The 25,281-nt window shown below is 36.6% G+C and overlaps 1 protein-coding gene across 2 annotated transcripts in view; it reads left to right on the top strand.

The window, feature by feature from the left end:
* mn1a (meningioma 1a) overlaps window positions 1-11,114 on the top strand; it is an 86,286-nt gene extending 75,172 nt beyond the window's left edge. For both annotated transcript variants that reach the window (XR_010896169.1, XR_010896168.1), the window contains 2 exons: window positions 9,279-9,322; window positions 10,931-11,114. The gene's annotated coding sequence lies outside the window, so the exon portion shown is untranslated. The remainder of the gene's footprint in view (window positions 1-9,278; window positions 9,323-10,930) is intronic.
* The last annotated feature ends 14,167 nt before the right edge of the window (window positions 11,115-25,281 follow it).

Below are 25,281 nucleotides of genomic sequence, written 5' to 3'. Positions count from 1 at the left end.
ACGGGTTTGGAACGACATGAGGGTGAGTCATTAATGACATCATTTTTGTGTGAACTAACCCTTTGACCACCAATAATCGCAATAAGTTCTACATTTTGTTACATTCGAGAAACAAAGTGTCATCCTTCAAATTCTGTCCACAAAATCATGAAATTTAAACAGAAAATGTCGTTTTGACACACTTTGATGCGGCGTGACAGATCACTGTACGGGCGCCTCAGTTCAACCTCATCTCTTCCTCTTTAATACTAGTTACAGAATGAACATCTGAAGGTATGTTAAAAGATACAGTACAACTTACTGAAACGGTCATATCTCGTGTAATCATTCAATAAGTGTTTCAACGGCAGAAATGAAAGCTTGTGAACAATCTGTCATGTAGCATTTACCTCAGAAAAGCCATTCAGTGTCCAAAGTTTGTTAGTTTGCTAGAGAAATGAACTTTTCCGCTTAATATATGCACTGTATTAGCCTATAATCATTATATTTTACTTAACCTTTTAGTGATTAGGCTATGTTTAAATAAATGAAAATCGTGAAAATGACAGCCACTGTGTGGAAATGATTATATTTTAACAACAAATTGGAGTAAAAACATTTAGAAGTTAATGCAAACACTGCCTTATGTGCAGCTTACATGTTTGCATAGGCCTACAATTTATTTAAGTGTTGATTATTTTATCTAAAAATAAAAAGCAATTGAATTTAGGCTAATAGTTTGGGCTCAGATGTTAACCATTAATATTATAGTAGCATAATGTTCAAGTAAGGGCTCCCTACATTAGCAGAGATTGACATGTAGTTGCAAAGTTACTTCTAGTTAGTAGACTGTCTAAAGTGGACTATTGAAATAAAGCGTAACCCAATCAACTGCAAATCTGCATTGATGTCTAGTGCCATTTATGTATAAAAACACCTACTTTTCACCATCAAACCAAATCCCAAATGATAAAATCCAGTCCTATCCTACATTTTTTCCAGTTGAATATTCTGTAAACGACACATTTCAGAAGTAAAACGGGTTATAGATGCCGTTTCATGTTGACTTTAAACACTTTCAAACATCTCTTCTGCACCAAAACGGCTGGTGCGAGGAGATTTCCCACAAGGCATTTCTTATGAATGAGAGTTTCAGTTCCATTAGAGCTGCTGTGAAACATTATCAGCCTCTTGAGTTTCAGAACTTTTTACGCAATAAACCTACTGTCCGTGTCATAACCTCGTGTAAATTAGCACACGGGATGTGAAGGATGTGTTTGGACGTTTAATCAGGTTATACCTAAGATCCAGCCAGTACCATAATCTTTCTTTCTCTGGTTTTTGCAGTAGCTTTTCTCCCCAAAACATAAGATAAACTTCAAACGCACAGCAATCTGTATTCCAAACGGATGCGGGGAAAGAAAAGTGTCATAAAGCGCCGTCCATATCTAATGCTCAGGCCTTTAAAAGCAATAAGCAATCTCACGCAGGCTGTTAATGCGATAAGCGATCTTGCGCAGGTTGTTAATGCGTGCTGAGAATGAATATATTCCTTTATGAGCCTCCGAAGACTAATTATGCCGCTCTTAAAATGTCACAAACATATGATTACAGCCTTTAGCGCACACAATAAAGATTTGCACTTAATAAAGACCTCACAGCTGCGCTCAGCTGCTCGCCCATAAATCAGGAAAGTTATCGGGAAGTGAAGTGTGGAGGGGAACATGTGGAATTCTTTGATTCTCCGCGCTGCCTCCCCTTGCGGAGGGAGTTTTGGGTTACCGCCGTGAAACAATCCGGCAGATTCTCCTCTGTTGGACACACCGTCGAGCGGCTAGTCTTAAAGAAAGCACCTACGCCCCCTGTTGTCTCCGAAAATGAAAATTTAAAGGGATGGTTCATCTAAAAATGAAAATTATGTCATTGTTTATTGAGCCTCATGTCATTCCAAACCTGTATGACTGACATTGTCCATTAAGCGGAAAGTTTGGATCCCACTGACTGTTTCAGGGGAGAAAGACAGTTCAAATCTTTTTTGTGAGTCAGTTTGTTTGAACACTTGTTTGTTGTCGGCTGCTTGAGACTACTGTACTGTATATCTGGCTAAGATTCACAATATTTAAAGGAGTAAAACCGATAGTTCACCCCCCCAAAAAAATTAAAATGGTGTCATTTACTCATCCTCAAGTTGTTCCAAACCTGTATGGCTTTCTTTGTCCATGTTCAAAGTAATGATTCGCTGACTGTTTTGAGTCATGTGCTGCAAAATAATTGTGTGAAACACTACTTTTGACTACCGAAATTTATTTAGTGTACATTTATCTGTTTCTTGCCACCATGTAGTCTTCACAACCCAAGTTGGGTTAATGGACTAACCCAGCAATTGGGTTAAATGTTTGACCCAACCTGCTGGGTAGTTATATTTAACCTATTGTTTAAAATTGACTATATGTCTGGCTTAAAATGAACCCAAAATAGGTTGGAAATTAAAAATCAGACACATAATTACTAGAGGCAACAATAATAATAATCAAAAGATGAACATTTATTAATAAATTTTTATTATTTAATTATTATTTATTAAACATAGTAATAAAGGTTAATTTCCAACCTACACTCTAAAAAATGCTGGGTTAAAAACAACCCAAGTTGGGTGGAAAATGGACAAACCCAGCAATTGGGTTGTTTTAACCCAAGTGTTGGGTTAAATGTTTGCCCAACCTGCTGGGCAGTTTTATTTAACCCAACTGTTGTTTGAAAATGACTATATGGCTGACTTAAAATGAAATTAAAATGTTCATTTATTAAACATATTAATAAATGTTAATTTTCAAGATATTTTGGGTTCATTTTAAGCAATCAATACAGTAATTTTTAAACCAATAGTTGAGTCAAATAGTGTCAAAACAACTCAATCTCTGGGTTTGTCCATATTTAACCCAACTTGGGTTATTTTTAACCCAGCATTTTTTAGTGTAGGAGTCTATAAGTAGCAATAAATAAAACCTGTATGACTTTCTTTGTCCTTTAAACTAACAAACTAATTGTTGTTTCTTCTTCTTTTGTGTTTCACAGGAGAAAGAAAATCCAACAGTTCAGTTTATTTTAGTGAATCAGTTTCTTTGAAAGATTGATTTACTGACTCATCTGAGTCCTGTGCACCAAAACATTTTTACACTAAAATACTCACGCACACAATCTCATGCACACCAATATTCAGGAGTGAATCATTTAAAAATAGCAAAAAACTACTAGTTTAACCAGCATGATTTCAAAACGTGTTGTAACAAGTTGCACCTGCAACCAATCACAATCCTAAAACATCATATGGGAAAGTTCAACTCACTGTAATGAATCAGTTTGTTTGAACAGTTCATGTAAAAAAAAAAAAAAAAAAAAAAAAAGATTCATGTGACTCATTTGAATCCTGTGCAGCTGTCTCCGTGTGATACTTATGACTATCAATGTGTTTTTTAGTGTACATTTATCTATTTCCACCCTCTTTAATGCCAGATACATACTGATAAAAATAAATTATTCATCAATGAATAATTATTTAAAAAAATAACTAACTTCAATAGCTTCAATGTAGTCTAGAAGCCTTTTCTTCTTTGTTTGTGTTTCACAGGAGAAAGTCAACCAAAAAAATCAAACGGGTTGGAACGACTAATTGATGACTACCTGTACATTTTATATATATATATATATATATATTCACTGTAAAAAAGAATTGTTGGTTTAACTTTAAGTTACCTGGTTGCCTTAATTTTGAGTTCATTGAAATTAAAAATTTAAGTTCATGCAATGAAGGCGATTGGTTTAATCAACAAAAAAACTCAAAATATTATATTATGTTATCTGAACCACATTATTGTTAATTTGACAAAAGAAAAAATGTGATAACAAATCATGAAACTATTTTTTTACAGTGTATATATATATATATAATAATTATATATATATATATATATATATATATATATATATATACATACATTATAGGCTCCTAGACTATACTGTTGCTATTTTTACTAAGTAATTATTCAGTGATTAATCATTTATTTTTATCAGTATGTATCTGGTATAAAAGCAATAAAGTTTGTGACACAAAATAGATAAATGTACAATAAATTAAATTAAAAACACGTTTGATAGTTAAAAGTAGTTTCACTTGAGCAGCTAGGTAATTATTTTGCTGCACAGATGACTCACAAATGAGTCAGAGAATCATTAATTTGAACATGATTCTGATTCACTAAAATGAATCAAACTTTCATCTGCATTAAAGCTTGTTACAGAACATTTTGCAATCATGCTGGTTAAACTAGTAGTGCTACTTTTAAATGAGATCATGTGCATGAGTATTTCCGTGCAAATGTTGCACGCACATGTGCGTGAAAGAAAAACCTAGAGTGTCCTTGCACCAGTGCATGTCACAGGAGATGTGAGAGAGAGAAAAAATGATGAAACCGGAGACTGCAGAAGCGGCCTGCAGAGATCATATTAGTAGCTGCGACCATCGATCGGTTCTAGCACTTAAATTTCAAGCGTGACAAAACTGTAGGCAAATTAATTGTTCGCCAGAATATTACACATCAGAGTACATTAATCCTCTCCAGAGCCGCACGCCATATGAATACTAATAGAGCTGCCAGACGCCTCTCCTCTCGTCTGCCGCGCGTCCATTCGCTCGTCTGCTCCTCTCTCCTTTTGTTTCCTTCTTATTTCCAGTCCTCATTGTTTTTTCGTCTCTCTCTCTCTCTCTTGCGCGCGTCTTTTCTCCTTCAATTGCGAGTGACATTAACTGGCAACAGCGTTCATTAATATTCATATATCCTCCCAATACCTGCGGTATCTGCGAGCCGTGCGCCTTCTTTTTGTGATTGAATCGTTTGAAGTGTTTCCTTTTTTAAAAAATAATTGTCTGTAAAATTTGGAACTGACACTTATGTCTTATCCTTTATGGGCCTTGGCAGGTATCCGGGCGCTAAATGTATAAATAAATCTGGGATTACAGGAGAAGACGGAAGTAGGAACATTATTGCATGTTAAAGTCATAAAATAAAACCTGTATGTAAAGCGTGCGCTCGGCCGTCCGTGTGTTTTCAATTAAAAGCGCAAGGTTACGTGTTAAATAATCCAGTAAAAATACACTCTCTCTCTCTCTTTCTCTCACTCTTTTTTTTCTTCCAGAAAACCATCCCGGCTAGTCCAAACATGGGAGCGGTTCTCGGATTTCAGACCCCCACCTTGTCTTTTGTGCCGAGTTCAGTGAGGCTCCTGGTCAGAAATGTACACAAGCCTAATTCGAGTTCGAAGATCTCCGAATAACCCGAAAGGGATCAAATTAAAATTCCAAGACGGGCGGAAAAAAGCGATATGGGGTTTGAAAGTGGCCCCTGCTTCTTTAAGCTGGATTTAAGTGATCAAAGTTCCATATGAGGCAGCCATTGGTGGTATTGAGTTACTCTAATGGCTGCCATGTGCTACTGCCGACGGGCCCGATCCACGGACGTCTCCAGGGTGTCAGGCACAAGACAGTTGTAAAAAGAGGCTTTACAATGGAGAGCGTGATCGGCTAAAACCAGATGCCTCGTGCATTTTTTTCCGAATTAGCTCCAGATTTTTCGAGGAGCATCGATCAAGGCGTCCGGCGGGTCTCTCAAGACCGTGCCAGCCGACAGCGGCCCCCTCTCTATCGCTCGCCAAGCGCTTATTTACTGATGCGTGGCTTCCCCATTCCCACTAAACTGCAGGAGACACAAGTGACAATAAAAGTCAAACACTCGGTGGTTGCCGGAGTCCTGGCTGGTTATTAGTATGTAAATGAAATCATCACAGCTGTTCTATGCGCGGAGAGGGGGAGAGCGGAGACAACGAACCCTGCATTCTGATGCTGTCTCCTGAACAACCATCAGGCGCTGGCCACCTCTTCCGTACCCTGCAGTCACGCAATAATGCATGCGCAAATGCTTTTATGCATGCAATTAAATTATTGCTAAAGTATAGTGTACACATATACAGGTTAATTAGCAAAACGGCTGGAATTGCTTTCGTTCAGTGAACAGCGAATGCCTGTGGATGTGTTTTGTTATTGCAAAAGCCTTTTGGAAATGAAAAAAATAGTACTTGGGTGTATTTAAAGCTGTGATTTAGATCTATAGCAGTCCAAATCAAGGAAAAAAAAAACATTTATTATTTATTAGGATAATGTTATACGATTTGAATCAAAGTTTCCGCGGAAAAAGCGCAGAGAATTTACATTTATATTATATTGTTTAAATCATCTTTTAAAATATATTTATGTTTTTAATTTACGTGTACATATATACATTTTATATAATATATTTTATATTTATATATTTATTTAGCAGTCTTTGTACATAAGTCTTATTTAAAGCTTCTTCTGTGATAAAATAATTTATATTTATATATTATTAAATAATTATATTTTTAATTTACATTTACATTATTTAAAAAATACTTTTATTCAAAGCAGCCTACAAATGAAAAACACTACAAAGCTATTCATCCCAAGTGTCAGTAACATGAAAAAATACTTTATCATATATATATATATTTTTTTATTATTATATTGTTATATACGGAGCCCCGCACATGACATGCAGGAAAAAAAGTAAATTGTGCGCATGATTTACTATTTAGTTCCCTCGATTTGCTAAATCATGCGCGATTTACTGTTTCGTTCCCTCGATTTGCTAAATCATGAGCACGATTTACTGTTTCGTTCCCTCGATTTGCTAAATCATGAGCTTGATTTACTATTTAGTTCCCTCGATTTGTTAAATCATGCGCGATTTACTGTTTCGTTCCCTCGATTTGCTAAATCATGAGCTTGATTTACTATTTAGTTCCCTCGATTTGCTAAATCATGCGCGATTTACTGTTTCGTTCCCTCGATTTGCTAAATCATGAGCACGATTTACTGTTTCGTTCCCTCGATTTGCTAAATCATGAGCTTGATTTACTATTTAGTTCCCTCGATTTGTTAAATCATGCGCGATTTACTGTTTCGTTCCCTCGATTTGCTAAATCATGAGCACGATTTACTGTTTCGTTCCCTCGATTTGCTAAATCATGAGCTTGATTTACTATTTAGTTCCCTCGATTTGCTAAATCATGCGCTTGATTTACTATTTAGTTCCCTCGATTTGCTAAATCATGCGCTTGATTTACTATTTAGTTCCCTCGATTTGCTAAATCATGCGCGCGATTTACTGTTTCGTTCCCTCGATTTGCTAAATCATGAGCTTGATTTACTATTTAGTTCCCTCGATTTGTTAAATCGTACGCGATTTACTGTTTCGTTCCCTCGATTTGCTAAATTGTGCGTGCGATTTACTGTTTCATTCCCTCGATTTGTTAAATCATGAGCTTGATGTACTATTTAGTTCCCTTGATTTGTTAAATCGTGCGCGCGATTTACTATTTAGTTCTCTCGATTTGCTAAATCGTGCGCTCGAATTTACTGTTTTGTTCCCTCGATTTGTTTAATTGTGCGCTCGATTTACTATTTCTTTCCCTCAATTTGCTGAATCGTGCACGATTTACTGTTTTGTTCCCTCGATTTGCTGAATCGTGCGTGATTTACTATTTAGTTCCCTCGATTTGCTAAATCGTGTGCTTGAATTTACTGTTTCGTTCCCTCGATTTGCTAAATCATGCGCGCGATTTACTATTTTGTTCCCTCGATTTGCTAAATCATGCGCTTGATTTACTATTTAGTTCCCTCGATTTATTAAATTGTATGCGCGATTTACTGTTTCGTTCCCTCGATTTGCTAAATTGTGCATGCGATTTACTGTTTTGTTCCCTCGATTTGCTAAATCGTATGCTCGTTTTTCTGTTTCGTTCCCTCGATTTGCTAAATCATGCGCGCGATTTACTATTTAGTTCCCTCGATTTGCTAAATCATGCGCTCGATTTACTGTTTTGTTCCCTCGATTTGCTAAATCATGCGCGCGATTTACTGTTTCGTTCCCTCGATTTGCTAAATCATGAGCTTGATTTACTATTTAGTTCCCTCGATTTGTTAAATCGTACGCGATTTACTGTTTCGTTCCCTCGATTTGCTAAATTGTGCGTGCGATTCACTGTTTCATTCCCTCGATTTGTTAAATCATGAGCTTGATGTACTATTTAGTTCCCTTGATTTGTTAAATCGTGCGCGCGATTTACTATTTAGTTCCCTCGATTTGCTAAATCGTGCGCTCGAATTTACTGTTTTGTTCCCTCGATTTGTTTAATCGTGCGCTCGATTTACTATTTCTTTCCCTCAATTTGCTGAATCGTGCACGATTTACTGTTTTGTTCCCTCGATTTGCTGAATCGTGCGTGATTTACTATTTAGTTCCCTCGACTTGCTAAATCGTGTGCTTGAATTTACTGTTTCGTTCCCTCGATTTGCTAAATCATGCGCGCGATTTACTATTTTGTTCCCTCGATTTGCTAAATCATGCGCTTTATTTACTATTTAGTTCCCTCGATTTATTAAATTGTATGCGCGATTTACTGTTTCGTTCCCTCGATTTGCTAAATTGTGCGTGCAATTTACTGTTTCATTCCCTCGATTTGCTAAATCGTGCGCTCGAATTTACTGTTTCGTTCCCTTGATTTGTTTAATCGTGCGCTTGATTTACTATTTCTTTCCCTCAATTTGCTGAATCGTGCACGATTTACTGTTTTGTTCCCTCGATTTGCTGAATCGTGCGTGATTTACTATTTAGTTCCCTCGATTTGCTAAATCGTGTGCTTGAATTTACTGTTTCGTTCCCTCGATTTGTTAAATCATGCGCTCGATTTACTATTTCGTTCCCTCAATTTGCTGAATCGTGCAGGATTTACTGTTTCGTTCCCTCGATTTGTTAAATCATGCGCTCGATTTACTGTTTTGTTCCCTCAATTTGTTAAATCATGCGCTCGATTTACTGTTTTGTTCCCTCAATTTGTTAAATCATGCGCTCGATTTACTGTTTTGTTCCCTCGATTTGCTGAATTGTGCGTGATTTACTGTTTCGTTCCCTCGATTTGCTATATCGTGCGTGCGATTTACTGTTTCGTTCCCTCGATTTGCTAAATCGTGCGTGCTATTTACTGTTTCGTTCCCTCGATTTGTTAAATCGTGCGCACAATTTACTATTTCGTTCCCTGGATTTATAAATTGTGCACATGATTTAGCCTACTATTTTTTTTCCTGCATGTCATGTGTGGGGTCATCTCCATAGTTATACTATAGTTAATTATGAGTAAATTATTTTTTTTCACCTTTTTCCATTCAGCATCTCAACTAGCCCAGCACAGCAACATCAGATCAGCAAATGGGGTGAGTTCTGGGAGGGGCTATCTTCTGGTCCAACCAATGGCAGAAGAGGAGAGTGTTCAGGGAAACATGTTTGAAAACAGTCATTATTTTTGCAATTACATTTGGGTCACATGCAAAAAATTACATACTGAAAGTGTAAGTTAGACTTGCAGCACACGCAAATCATGAGAAAAACATCACACTTTAACATTATGAGAAAATGCATTGCATCAGTGGGAATATTTCAAGTTTTCATTCGAACGAGTCAAAAAAACATGCACATAACATCAGTATGGAGGTTTATTTAAAGCTGTGATTTAAATCTGCAGCATGTAAACTCTCGAATTCCAGGCACAAATCATTTTCTTATTTATTTTTCCAAAGGATAATATTATGAGAAAACTCACATTTTTTCCCACACAGTAAACAAAAGCATTCCCCCCGAAAACTGATTTCTGCCGCAAATGAAACATAGACGGGCGTTAGACGCTGCCAAATCTCCGGCTGAAATTGTTTCCATATCTGCGCCATGTATTCAGTGCCCATCTGCCCGAACTCCTGCGCGTACCGCCAGCAAAAACACAATGAGTAATTCTCTCCAAACATAGACATAAAACCTGCCATTCCTTCTCCATCAGGCCTATGCGCAAAAAAATGTCGAAAAATATCTCGTTTCGGATCATCCACTTGAGAATACTAATTAGACCGCCATTGTGGAAAATGTTACACAAGGCTTCGATCAAACATCACGGGTCCAAGTCTCGGGATCAGATGTGTTCAACTTAAGTCCAAACAAATCCAGGAAAGAGCTTTCAATCTAAATAAAGAACTGTTTTTCAGCTCGGCCCATCTCTGCCTGGTAAATAAATAATGCTCTACGATATAGTCGACAGGCAAAATGTCAGATTGTCTGCTATTTAAATGCATAGAGGTGTGATGAGTGAAACATATGGGAGATTTGAGACCTAGCACCGTTTTCTGATCAAACCAGCCGTTACGGTGTGTAGTGTGCATTTTGGCTGCTTTTGACAAAGTAATCCGACGGGTTTTATGTAAAAATATGCTAAGATAGCATCACGGCGCATCTGTATCACTTCGTCTGCCGCGTTTCATTAAGCTAAATTTTATGACGTGTTCTCTTTAAGTCTGAGAATTTATGGATAGATGTCTCTCGAAATTCCATCACGTCAACAGCATTACTCTTCATTCACAGCGGGTGTGTTTAACGTCGTTCTCCATCTCCGTAACTTCAAGAGACGGATTCCGACGCACTTTTCTTCAACTTCATCATAAAGATGACTTGATTTAGCATGCGTTTACATAAGCTCTAATGCTTAATTGCCTGCAGTGAGTGAACTTCCGTGCAAACCGTGAAATAAACCATGTTCTCTGGCCTGAATTGTTTGATAGCGAGAGGTTACAGAGTGAGGAGCTTTGTTTGTTCGCCTCACCTTCCCTCCTACACTCACTGTCTCCCCCTGTGATTAAAAAACATCATCAGCATCTCATTAGCACTGATTTGCATAGTAACAGCATGAATATTGTGAGTGTGTTTCTGGGGGTAGGGGTAACTTAATGAATGCGACAGCCTCTTCTGTTTAACTAATTTTTTGCCTCATCCATATTCAGATGACTCTTGGAATCAGACAGCGGTTAAACTTTCGTGCTGAAGACGTGCAGACGTGATCGCCAGAATGTCGCACCTGATTCCTGAACCCAGAGGAGAATTTTAGCGCTCAGATGTTGCTCTTTTGACACTCGGGAGACTTGAAGGCATCATGAGATTTACATTATTTACTGTTTGAATGCGTGTTTGTGGCCTTATTGTGCGTGATTCATCAGTACATGATGTTTTTAAGGAAAAAAAGGTTTGTCGCTTGTAAATACGTCAAAATTGTTGTGAATGGCATTTCATTGTCAGAAAAATCCTTGGGAAAAAAAAAACACACAGTTGATGAGATTGGTCACAGACTTTGGTGTCTTGATGTATGTGAGTACAGTTTGAGATGTTGTTAGAGTCTCTGGAGATGCATGTGAGATTGTTGGTTTTAAGATTTAAATATCTCGATTTAATCTTATTGCTTTCATTTGTGATTTTTCTTTATTGCAGGAAATCCTTTCCAAATTGTATTGCTCAAATGTTTCTCATTCATAGCTCAAATGACCTAATGGAGATCCTAGTTATGTTTCATGTAAGTATCAGCTTTGTTTCAGATGTTTCTCCTAAAATGACTATAGGAAAAATAAAAAATACACACAAATGAGTCATATGTTGAGTTCACATTGATATGAGAGTACAGTTAGAGACATTGTTGATCTCGAGTCTCTGGAGGAGATGCATGTGAGATTATTGTTGTTTTTATGGTTTATTAATTCACAACATTCACTGGGTTAAAACAACCCAAACGCTGGGTTAAAACAACCCATTCACTCAGTTAAAACTACCGAAACGCTGGGTTAAAACAACCCATTCACTGGGTTAAAACAACCCAATTCGCTGGGTTAAAACAACCGAAACACTGGGTTAAAACAACCCATTCACTGGGTTAAAACAATCCAATGGCTGGGTCAAAACAACCCATTCGCTCAGTTAAAACAACCCAAACGCTGGGTTAAAACAACCCATTCACTCGGTTAAAACAATCCAATGACTGGGTTAAAACAACCCAAACGCTGGGTTAAAACAACCCATTCACTTGGTTAAAACAATCCATTGGCTGGGTTAAAACAACCCATTCACTCGGTTAAAAAAATCCAATGACTGGGTTAAAAAAAAAACCAAACGCTGGGTTAAAACAACCCATTCACTCGGTTAAAACAATCCAATGGCTGGGTTTAAACAACCCAAACGCTGGGTTAAAACAACCCATTCACTCAGTTAAAAAAATCTAATGGCTGGGTTAAAACAACCCAAACGCTGGGTTAAAACAACCCATTCACTCGGTTAAAACAACCCAAACGCTGGGTTAAAACAACCCATTCACTCGGTTAAAACAACCCAAACGCTGGGTTAAAACAACCCATTCACTCGGTTAAAACAACCCAAACGCTGGGTTAAAACAACCCAAACGCTGGGTTAAAACAACCCAAACGCTCGGTTAAAACAACCCAACCGCTGGCATAAAACAACCTAATCGCTGGGTTAAAACAATCCAATCGTTGGGTTAAAACAACCCATTCACTCAGTTAAAACAATCCAATGGCTGGGTTAAAACAACCCAAACGCTGGGTTAAAACAACCCATTCACTCGGTTAAAAAAATCCAATGGCTGGGTTAAAACAACCCATTCACTCGGTTAAAACAATCCAATGGCTGGGTTAAAACAACCCATTCACTCGGTTAAAACAATCCATTCGCTCGGTTAAAACAACCCAACTGCTGGCTTAAAACAACCTAATCGCTGGGTCAAAACAACCCAATCGTTGGGTTAAAACAACCCAATCGCTGGGTTAAAACAATCCATTCACTGGGTTTGTTCATTTTCAACCCAACATCATGTTTCATGTATGAACTTTACATCACTTTTCTCCTACAATTACTTAAAATTACTCAAATTAAATACACACAGTCTGTATTGATGGCCCCCCAACAGACATTCTACTGACTATAAGTAACTTTGCAAGTACATGTCAACAAGCAACCCCAACAGTCCACTATTACTCTAATGAAAGTTAGTTGACATGTAGTTGCAAAGTTAGTTGGTAGAATGTCTATAAAGTGGACTATCGAAAAAGAAAAAAAAAAGCCTTTCCAAACTGTATTGCTCAAATGTTACTCATTCACAGTTCAAAGGACCTAATAGAGATCCTAGTAATGTTTCAGGTAAGTATCAACTTTGTTTCAGATGTTTCAGATTAGTCAAGTATAGAGCTATAAAATCAAGGTGGACAGACTAGAATGTGATGAGAAATGTTCGAGTTCACATTGAGATCTTCAGTGCAGGTGCCATTCGGTTTTGGCACCTTCTTTCTCGCGCCTGAGCATCCAGCCGCATGATGGATGACGCCAGTGAATTGCAGCGTGCAGTATTTTGCCGCAGTTGATTGCAAACTGACTCCGGGTAACATAATTATTTACACTGACACAATAATGTAAAATGATTAACATCCGCTCATATTCATACCGGTATAAATCACCAGCCCACGTCGGGTTCATCATTCGGGGAGGAGGGCCGTCTCGCCCGCAGATTGGACGGTGGCCAGATAAGAGGAATATTAATCGTGGAGATATGCCGCATGGTCGTTTAAAACTTCGAGAAAAGAGAGGCCCTGGCAGAGTCTTTGGCAGAGCGATGGTTTCTGGCTCCAGCGGGCACCGCTCAAGATGGATTACCACCTGACTCCTCAACATAGATGTCCTACCTGTGCATGAAATAGGGCTTGACCGGCCAACGCGCACTTTTTCTACCCCTTTCTCCCCCAAAATGAGAATTACTGCTGGGAGGCTCTGGACAATTTTATGTAGGGCTGGAGAACAAAAATCAATATTTAATTATCTGTGAGCGTTTGGTGTCACTACATCTTTAGATCTGTAGGGTGGAGTGGACAGGGTCACCGGGCCGGTAAGTGAGTCCGTCAGTGACGAGGCCGTCTCGTCCCAAGGCTCCGATTGGCCTGTCTTCAATCACCGCAGGAGTGATGACTGACAAGTCATTTATACGTCGACCTGCGTGTTTGGAGAAGGCCACCTTAAGAAAGAGCCTGCGTGACGTGTGTACAGTACGCTTGAAGTTAAATATGGTTTTGACCTATTAGAAATATGGCTTAAATGCCCCACCTAGAGGCAGGATGGGACACTTACGGGGTTTGGTGGGTGGAAGTAAATGCATGCTTGTTAAAAGGAGAATAATATTAAAATGGTACCATTTTTGTCTGAAGACTGTGCTGTTAAGATCTATATTTTCTTGCACTACATTTGATTAGTGACCTAGAAGTAATGGAGAATGTTATTATTTTTTTTATTCCATTGTATTTTATTTGTTTGTTTATATTTAGTTTTAGATTTTTCAGATTTAGTTTTAGACTTTTTTCCTTTTTTTTTAAATACAGTAAACAAACATCTTTTGTAATGTATTTGACATACTTGTATGTAGTTGCATAGCTTAATTTATATCAGAAAATATCAAGGCATAGTGAGAATTCTTTGTTTCCCGTTTTCATCTGATATATTTTTTTTTTTTTTGGGAAAAAAAGCATTTCGGCACAGTTACGATTAGTTTGATCTACAAATTTTAGTCTAAGATCAGAGAGAAAATGCTTCTAGTTTTGGAATTTAGTATTTGATATTTGATATTAAATATTTATTCTTTATTTTATGTCATAACTTTCTTTGTTTTACATTTTTCAAAATCCTAAAAAAAACCTGTTTAAATGAAAAGATATCTGACTTAGTCTGTAGTGATTTATGTATTAAACACTCTGGTTTACAGTTTTATACACTCAAAAAAAAAAAAATGCTGGGTTAAAAACAACCTATGTTGGGTCAAAAATGGACAAACCCAGCAGTTGGGTTAAATGTATGCCCAACCTGCTTGATAGTTTTATTTAACCCAACTATTGTGCAAAAATTACTATATGGCTGGCTTAAAATGAACCCAAAATAGGTTAGAAATTAGCAATAAGCAATTTAATTAATGTTTATTGTTTAATTATTATTCATTAAACTTATTAATACATGTTCATTTATTAAACATATTAATGAATGTTAATTTTCAACATACTTGTGGTTCAATTTAAGCAAGCAATACAGTCATTTTTACAGTCAGTTTTTAACCCAGCATTTTTTAGAGTGTAGCATGTTAATTTATTTTAGTAAGGAAAGAATACAATATAATACTGGTAAATTCTTTATTTCCAATTTTCATAAAACATTTCAGTTTTTTGATCAGTTTGATCTACAGCTGCAGTTTGAAAGTCTGAGATCAGAGAGAAAATGCTGCTATTTTGCATTCTTTCTCATAAAATCTGTTTATTTCTGTATTTTAAATTGTAAACTTGATCTGTTATAATTTATATAACACTGGTTTGTAGTTTCATAGCATGTGAATTAATTTTAATAGGCATATAGAGTATAATAGCGATCATTCTTGAAAACATCTCAGTGCTGTTATGATCCATCTATTTTGATTTATTTAACATATCTTATGGTATCTTCGAGCATACCAAAAATGTCTGGCAGCCACCAGCGTAAAAATCCATTATGGCTTAATAATAGATATAATGGAGATGAAGGCAATTAAAAATTTCATACAGGCCTGGCGCTTGTAATCAACGTACAATCCGTTTGAATCCGTTCATTTGGCTAATGATTTCTTACGAAGAGAAAGTGAAGGGTCAAACACAAAATACTTGAACTCCTGTAATTACTGACCGCGATTCTTCCATGAAAGTAGTTCAGGGACAGACTCTTTTCCCAGAGCTGACCGCTTGCTTTTGGGTTGGTAAGAGACAGTTTTGTACCTCTTTTCCTCGAATGTCCTTTGCACTCGCAGTTAGAGGACACAGAATTGGGACCCTTCTTGAGTTTAATGGTAGCGCACAGCCAATCGATACACTTCAGCTACAAAGGAACAGTTGAGGGACCAAAGGCCCAAACACATTACACGCTGGTCAAGGCCAATAGCAATCTGATGTTGAGGTTAGAAAAACACGCTAGAACTGTTAGCCTCCAGTTGCTCAGGCGGGCCGCTCCGGTAGACCAATCTGTCTTTGATTTACCATTGTCACAGTTCAACTCCCTGTACGGCGAGGAACGCAAAATAAGATGTAAAAAACCTTCTTGGAAAGTCTTTGTGTTAAAGCATCAATTAGCCCTAGAGCTAACTGCTAACTTGTGGTCTGTTTGCAGAATGGAAAATGGAAAATATAAGGTGTGCATGGAAGGTCAAGTCCAGTGAACTGCATTCTGTGATAATGTCTAATGCAGTGTGAATTGTTTGGCTATATTCAGAATTGAATACTAGCTTAATATTTAGTCTACTGTGAGTATACACTCTAAAAAATGCTGGATTAAAAACAACCCAAGTTGGGTTGAAAATGGACAAAACCATCGATTGGGTTGTTTTAACCCAGCGGTTGGGTTAAATGTTTGCCCAATGTGCTGGGAAGTTTTTTTTTAACCTAACTATTGTTTAAAAATTACTATACTGGCTTAAAATGAACCCAAAATGACACATATTTACATAATTATTCATTACATATTAATGAATGTTCATTTCCAACATATTTTGGCTTCATGTTAAGCAAGCAGTACAGTAATTTTTAAACAATAGTTGAGTTAAATAAAACTACCCAGCAGGTTGGGCAAACATTTAACCCAGCCACTGGCTTGAAACAACCCAATCGCTGGTTAAAAACAACCCAGTCACTGGTTAAATCAACCAAATTGCTGGTTAAAACCACCTATTCACTAGGTTAAATCAACCCAATAGCTGGTTAAATCAACCCAATCGCTGGTTAAAACAACCCAATCGCTGGTTAAAAACAACCCAATCGCTGGTTAAAAACAACCCAATCACTGGTTAAATCAACCCAATTGCTGGTTAAAACCACCTATTCACTAGGTTAAAACAACCCAATAGCTGGTTAAATCAACCAAATCACTGGTTAAATCAATGCAATTGCTGGTTAAAACAACCCAGTCACTGGTTAAATCAACCCAATCGCTGGTTAAACAACCCATTCACTGAGTTAAAACAACCCAATCGCTGGTTAAAAACAACCCAGTCACTGGTTAAATCAACCAAATTGCTGGTTAAAACCACCTATTCACTAGGTTAAAACAACCCAATCACTGGTTAAATCAATGCAATTGCTGGTTAAAACCACCTATTCACTAGGTTAAATCAACCCAATAGCTGGTTAAATCAACCCAATCGCTGGTTAAAACAACCCAATCGCTGGTTAAAAACAACCAAATCACTGGTTAAATCAATGCAATTGCTGGTTAAAACAACCCAATCGCTGGTTAAAACCACCTATTCACTAGATTAAAACAACCCAATCGCTGAGTTAAAACAACCCAATCGCTGAGTTAAAACAACCCAATCGCTGGTTAAATCAACCCAGTCACTGGTTAAATCAACCCAATCGCTGGTTAAACAACCTATTCACTGAGTTAAAACAACCCAATCGCTGGTTAAAAACAACCCAATCACTGGTTAAATCAACCCAATCGCTGGTTAAAACAACCCAATCGCTGGTTAAAACAACCTATTCAATGGGTTAAAACAACCTATTTAGTGGGTTAAATCAACCCAATCGCTGTTTAAAACAACCTATTCACTGGGTTAAAACAACCTATTTAGTGGGTTAAATCAACCCAATCGCTGTTTAAAACAACCTATTCACTGGGTTAAATCAACCCAATCACTGGTTAAATAAACGCAATCGCTGGTTAAAACCACCAATTCACTGGGTTAAAACAACCCAATCACTGTTTAAATCAACCCAATCACTGGTTAAATCAATGAAATCACTGGTTAAAATAACCCAATCACTGGTTAAAACAACCCAATCGCTGGTTAAATAAAACCAATCGCTGGTTAAAACAACCTATTCACTGGGTTAAATCAACCCAATCACTGGTTAAAACAACCCAATCACTGGTTAAATCAACCCAATCACTGGTTAAAACAACCCAATCACTGGTTAAATAAACGCAGTCGCTGGTTAAAACCACCAATTCACTGGGTTAAAACAACCCAATCACTGGTTAAAACAACCTATTCACTGGTTAAAACAACCCAATCACTGGTTAAAACAACCCAATCACTGGTTAAAACAACCCAATCACTGGTTAAAGCAACCCAATCACTGGTTAAATAAACGCAATCACTGGTTAAATAAACGCAATCGCTGGTTAAAACCACCAATTCACTGGGTTAAAACAACCCAATCACTGGTTAAAACAACCCAATCACTGGTTAAAACAACCTATTCACTGGGTTAAATCAACCCAATCGCTGGTTAAAACAACCTATTCACTGGGTTAAATCAGCCCAATCACTGGTTAAATAAACGCAATCGCTGGTTAAAACCACCAATTCACTGGGTTAAAACAACCCAATCACTGGTTAAACAACCCAATCACAGTTAAATCAATGCAATTGCTGGTTAAAACCACCTATTCACTGGGTTAAAACAACCCAATCACTGGTTAAATCAACCCAATCACTGGTTAAAATAACCCAGTCGCTGGATAAAACAACCTATTCACTGGGTTAAATCAACCCAATCGCTGGTTAAATCAACGCAATTGCTGGTTAAAACAACCCAGTCACTGGTTAAAACAACCCAATCGCTGGTTACATCAACCAAATCACTGGTTAAAATAACCCAATCACTGGTTAAAACAACCCAATCGCTGGTTAAATAAAACCAATCGCTGGTTAAAACAACCTATTCAATGGGTTAAAACAACCTATTTAGTGGGTTAAATCAACCCAATCGCTGTTTAAAACAACCTATTCACTGGGTTAAATCAACCCAATCACTGGTTAAATAAACGCAATCGCTGGTTAAAACCACCAATTCACTGGGTTAAAACAACCCAATCACTGTTTAAATCAACCCAATCACTGGTTAAATCAATGAAATCACTGGTTAAAATAACCCAATCACTGGTTAAAACAACCCAATCGCTGGTTAAATAAAACCAATCGCTGGTTAAAACAACCTATTCACTGGGTTAAATCAACCCAATCACTGGTTAAAACAACCCAATCACTGGTTAAATCAACCCAATCACTGGTTAAAACAACCCAATCACTGGTTAAATAAACGCAATCGCTGGTTAAAACCACCAATTCACTGGGTTAAAACAACCCAATCACTGGTTAAAACAACCCAATCACTGGTTAAAACAACCTATTCACTGGTTAAAACAACCCAATCACTGGTTAAAACAACCCAATCACTGGTTAAAACAACCCAATCACTGGTTAAATAAACGCAATCACTGGTTAAATAAACGCAATCGCTGGTTAAAACCACCAATTCACTGGGTTAAAACAACCCAATCACTGGTTAAAACAACCCAATCACTGGTTAAAACAACCTATTCACTGGGTTAAATCAACCCAATCGCTGGTTAAAACAACCTATTCACTGGGTTAAATCAACCCAATCGCTGGTTAAAACAACCTATTCACTGGGTTAAATCAACCCAATCACTGGTTAAATAAACGCAATCGCTGGTTAAAACCACCAATTCACTGGGTTAAAACAACCCAATCACTGGTTAAACAACCCAATCACTGGTTAAAATAACCCAGTCGCTGGATATAACAACCTATTCACTGGGTTAAATCAACCCAATCGCTGGTTAAATCAACGCAATTGCTGGTTAAAACAACCCAGTCACTGGTTAAATCAACCCAATCACTGGTTAAATCAACCCAATCACTGGTTAAATCAACCCAATCGCTGGTTAAATCAACCCAATCGCTGGTTAAAACAACCTATTCACTGGGTTAAATCAACCCAATCACTGGTTAAATAAACGCAATCGCTGGTTAAAACCACCAATTCACTGGGTTAAAACAACCCAATCACTGGTTAAACAACCCAATCACTGGTTAAAATAACCCAGTCGCTGGATATAACAACCTATTCACTGGGTTAAATCAACCCAATCGCTGGTTAAATCAACGCAATTGCTGGTTAAAACAACCCAGTCACTGGTTAAATCAACCCAATCACTGGTTAAATCAACCCAATCACTGGTTAAATCAACCCAATCACTGGTTAAAACAACCTAACTAATACAGACATAAATGGTCATTATAGTTGAAACAGCCTTTATCATAATGATTTTGTAGTGAATTGTAAACAGGCAGAAAGAGAGTAAAGAGAGTACCTATTAAAAGCGATTTGAACCAATGGGGTGGGGGGACCCAATTTGTCGCTATACCCGAACCAGTGCTGCTGAAAAAGGGGGAAGAAAACTCTATATGGCAGAATAGGTCCCGGCTTTCTAAATTACAGCGTTCTGAGTGTTCTGCACTTAGGACTGCTCATGCACAATGGTGGATCTAGCTTGAAAAATAACCTTTTTTTTAACATTATGAGCATAAGAAACAACATTTATGAGATGGTTGTTGTGAAATTTCATTGATGCACTGTATACCACCTACTATTTTTAAAATACTATGAAACAGTTCCAGTGATAAACCTTTTGATTCGCAGTATACTATATTGTTGTCACATCTATTTTGCATTTCTAATCTAATTTTGTGTAGGAATGTCAAAACATGTGGTAGCCTAAGTCAAGAGAAAGATGTTAAATCACACTTGACATCACTTCCTGTTGAAATAGAAGGTCAGGTCACAGTGTGCTACTGCAGTATTCCGCTCACAGCCGTGGTGTGAACGGACGAAATGGACGTGTGAGAGCGACGCTCAGCCAGGCAGTTCATCGCCTCGTTCCAGCAGATGAGCAGTCTCCTCTGGTAATGCTTACCCTTGCAAGTTCAACTCAAATTAAGTGCCTCATCTTCATTGCAGGCTGTAAGGCGATTGATTTGTCCCTTTTAATCAATTTATTTAATTAGTCATACATTCAGCTCTTAACATGCACTGCCTTTCTCCTCGTCTCGTCTTCGCTTCTGGGTCTCTGGAGATTATCGGGGAAATTATCCAGCAACCCCCACCAATGGAGAGCTGATAAACAAAAGTCTATTAAGGCCATGGCAGTGTTTAAAGATCATGCGCTAATCGATTATTAGGCTATTATTTTACTGCCAATGTGAAATAAAAGGACAGATTCTGCTTCAAATTAGACAAACGTCTGATGGAGATGCGTGCTGAAACGCAAACATTTGGTGCCATTAAACTGTTCGCGACGTCATTTGCTAATGGTTTGTTTTGATGTGAGCAGTGATTGGTGTACAGCGCTGTCATCGCCGCACAGATGGTCAATGTTTTAAAAGTTTGTGAATTAAAAGCATCATTTATAGTACAGATGTGTCATGGATTAAATTAGCATACCTACAGTTTCAAACACTAGTGTTTCTGAAAAGCTAAAGGTTTTAAATGCACATACTTTATGCACATAATTTGCATTTCCAGAAGTACTTTTGGTTTTGCTGAGCATTTAAAAAAAATAAAAAAAATAAATAAATTATTAATAAATAACATTTTAATTATATATAATACATTTATAATAAAATATAAATAATAAAAAATAAATAAAAAGATATATTATAAAATATAAATATTTTAATTATATAAAACATTTACAATAAAATGTAAATAATGAAATAATAAAAAGATGCATTATAAAAATAAACATTTGTAATTATTTTAGTAAAATAAATTAATAATCAATAAATCATAAAAAATATGTATCATAAAATAATATTTTAAATTAAATATAATACATTTATAATAAATATAAATAAATAATAATGATGTATTATAAATAATAAAATATTAAATATAAATAATTACTAATAAATAAATAAAAATGTATTATAAAAATTATATTTTTAAATTGTTTTATTTATTATTTTATAGTAAATATAATAAATAAAAATATTTACATAATATTATTTTATATTATATAAAAATATAATACAAAATAATATATATTTTTAATTTTATATATATATATAATTGTAATAATTATAATAAAATGCAAATAATTAAATAATAAAGATGTATTATAAAAAAATAAATATTTTTTAATTGGTAGTAAAATATAAATAATACTAAATAAATAATAAAAATATGTATTATACAATAAATATTTTGTTAGAAAATTTTGAGTGTTGTTTGCCCCCACTAATGATGATCAGGTGTTGTGGATGTTGCTAAAATGTTTTGAGTGGTTTTTAGCATGTTGCTATGTTAACTTGCGTGTCAAAGTGTATTATTTAGGTTTAGGGCTTTGTTTAATTCTCTTACAGTATGAGTATAGTAATAGTGACGCTTGGCTTGGCAAATACTGCTAATGGAATAAAACATGCATCTTTACTGGCCTTAACAAAAATCTAATTTCAAAAAAATGTATGTTAGGACTGTAAAGCCAAGCATGTGGTCATGAGAAAAGGCTCCTCTGTGTGAATGTATGTGTGTGTGTGTGTGTGTGTGTGTGTGTGTGTGCATTTCACGGGCAGGACTGTGAGCGAGCGCTGAGGGAATTGCACATTTGTTATTCCGGAGGCATATTTGAAGCCCATTTAATCAAGCTGTGATGAGAAAAGATGCAGAAAGGATGAGATCGCCCCTCGCATTGATAGGGTCTGGCCGGGGCAACCGATGAACCACCTGAGGTCTTACCGGCAGACAGGCACGGCAGAATTATGGAAATAGATTCCACTCAACTCATCTCCCCGCTTCTCTCTTCAGGTGCTTCTTTCTGGAATGTTAAACAATGGCGTGTTTTAATCTTGCAGGTAGAGCGCAGAGTTCAGCAGCTCATGAAAACGATGACGTCCCTCCGATCTCTGAACCCTTTGAAAGCTGCTGGTCACGCTTCTACATTCACACCACAGAGATAAAGGCCTGAATCTGTGGGAATGTTTTGTGCCATTCCTGTTAAAATGCTGTCAGGAAACCTTTTTGACAACACTCATTATTTTTGCAGTTCAGTTTTGTGACACTAGGGGGTGGGGGGAGGGGTCAATCACAACATTACAAACTTTGATTTGAGGTGAAAATCTATTTGAAAATCAGACAAAAAGACAAAGATACAAGACGGCTCTAGTGAGGGAAAGAACTACAATCCCATGAAGCATTGCATACAGCATGATCAAATTATAAAACTATTGACTAAAGATGTTGACAGAAAACCATTTATTTTACTTTTATTCCAAAATATGCATATATACGCAAATATTTATGATTGATTCTTACATAAGTGTTACATGGAAGATTTCTTTGTAGAATCATGGGTAATGTAGTTTTTCAACAGGAAGTCCTCTGCTAAACATGATAAAAAATATGAAAAAACATGAAAAATAGTTGAAATAAGAACTGATGGCTTTGATAAAAGCATCTACCATCGATTAACAACCTCGTAGCTCACAGTACGTCTGTCTTTAAAGGTTTGTAAGTTACTGTTAAAAATCAATTTCTATGGAGCCCCGCACATGACATGAAAAGGGGGGGATGGGGGAGAAAAAGTGCACACAATTTACTATTCTGTTCCCTCGATTTGCTAAATCGCACAGACGATTTACTAATTTGTTCCCTTGACTTGCTAAAGCATGCGGACAGTTTACTATTTCGTTCCCTCGATTTGCTAAAGCTTGCACACGATTTACTATTTTATCCCACGATTTACTATTTTGTTCCTTCGATCTGCTAAATCGTGTGTACAATTTACTATTTTATCCTTCGATTTGCTAAATCGTGCACGCCATTTACTATTTCATTCTCTCAATTTGCTAAATCGTGCACGCCATTTACTATTTTGTTCTCTTGATTTGCTAAATCTTGCACACGATTTAGCGTCTGGACGATTTACTATTTTGTTCCCTCGATTTGCTAAAGTGTATGGACAATTTACTGTTTCGTTCCCTCGATTTGCTAAGTCGTGCACACGATTTACAATTTTATATCTAGATTTGCTAAAGCATGCACACGATTTACTATTTTATCCCACGATTTACTATTTTGTTCCCTCAATCTGCTAAATCGTGCACGGCATTTACTATTTTGTTCCCTCGATTTGCTAAAGTGTGTGGACAATTTACTGTTTCGTTCCCTCGATTTGCTAAAGCTTGCACACGATTTACTATTTTATACCTAGATTTGCTAAAGCATGCACATGATTTACTATTTTATCCCACAATTTACTATTTCGTTCCCTCAATTTGCTAAAGCTTGCACACGATTTACTATTTTATCCCACGATTTACTATTTTGTTCTCTTGATTTGCTAAATCTTGCACACAATTTAGCGTCTGGACAATTTACTGTTTCGTTCCCTCGATTTGCTAAGTCGTGCACACGATTTACTATTTTATACCTAGATTTGCTAAAGCGTGCACATGATTTACTATTTTATCCCACGATTTACTATTTTGTTCCCTCGATCTGCTAAATCGTGCACGCCATTTACTATTTCGTTCTCTCGATTTGCTAAATCTTGCACACGATTTAGCATCTGGACGATTCACTATTTTGTTCCTTCGATTTGCTAAAGTGTATGGACAATTTACTGTTTCGTTCCCTCGATTTGCTATATCGTGCGCACAATTTACAATTTTGTTCCCTCAATTTGCTAAATTGTGCGCACAATTTACAATTTTGTTCCCTCAATTTGCTAAAGCATCTGGACGATTTACTGTTTCATTCCCTAAATTTGCTAAAGTGTCTGGACGATTTACAATTTCATTCCCTCGATTTGCTAAAATGCACGGACGATTTACTATTACGTTCCCTTAATTTGCTAAATCGTGTGCACGATTTACTAATTTATTCCCTCATTTTATAAATCGTGCACATGATTTAGCCTACTATTCTTTCCTGCATGTCATGTGCGGGTGCTCATAAATTCCCATGAAAATGAATGGAATTTTTAAGTACGGAACTCGACTGCTGCACTTTTTTTTTCTGGCGTAATACATGTTTAGTGTAATTAACTGAGGTATATTGAGCTAGAAGGGCATTTTATCATGTGCTCAAAACTTAATTTTGAGCACAGGATAAAACTAACATGACGTGCATCAGATTTTCGTTTCTGCTTATGCATATAGCCAATATATATGTATATTTTACTCTAATTAGTTTCTGGTTTGGTACTTAAGAATAACCATATTGCAATCCTTACATAGGTGTGGTTTGCAAACACAAGCATCACTATTACAATTGTTCTTATTAGGGTTACTGATTTTCTTCTAAAAATGTGAAAATTTGGTTTTAACAAATACAGTTTGATCATTTCTGCTGATCTGAATTATAAATGATCTGAGTTCTGTGTTCTCCTGTTCTTCATACAGGGCATAAGTGCTGAATTAGTATTTATATGTAAT

Source organism: Chanodichthys erythropterus, chromosome 10 (assembly GCF_024489055.1).
Source record: "Chanodichthys erythropterus isolate Z2021 chromosome 10, ASM2448905v1, whole genome shotgun sequence".
Classification (NCBI taxonomy): Eukaryota; Metazoa; Chordata; class Actinopteri; order Cypriniformes; family Xenocyprididae; genus Chanodichthys; species Chanodichthys erythropterus.
This window is presented reverse-complemented; position numbering and strand designations above follow the sequence as displayed.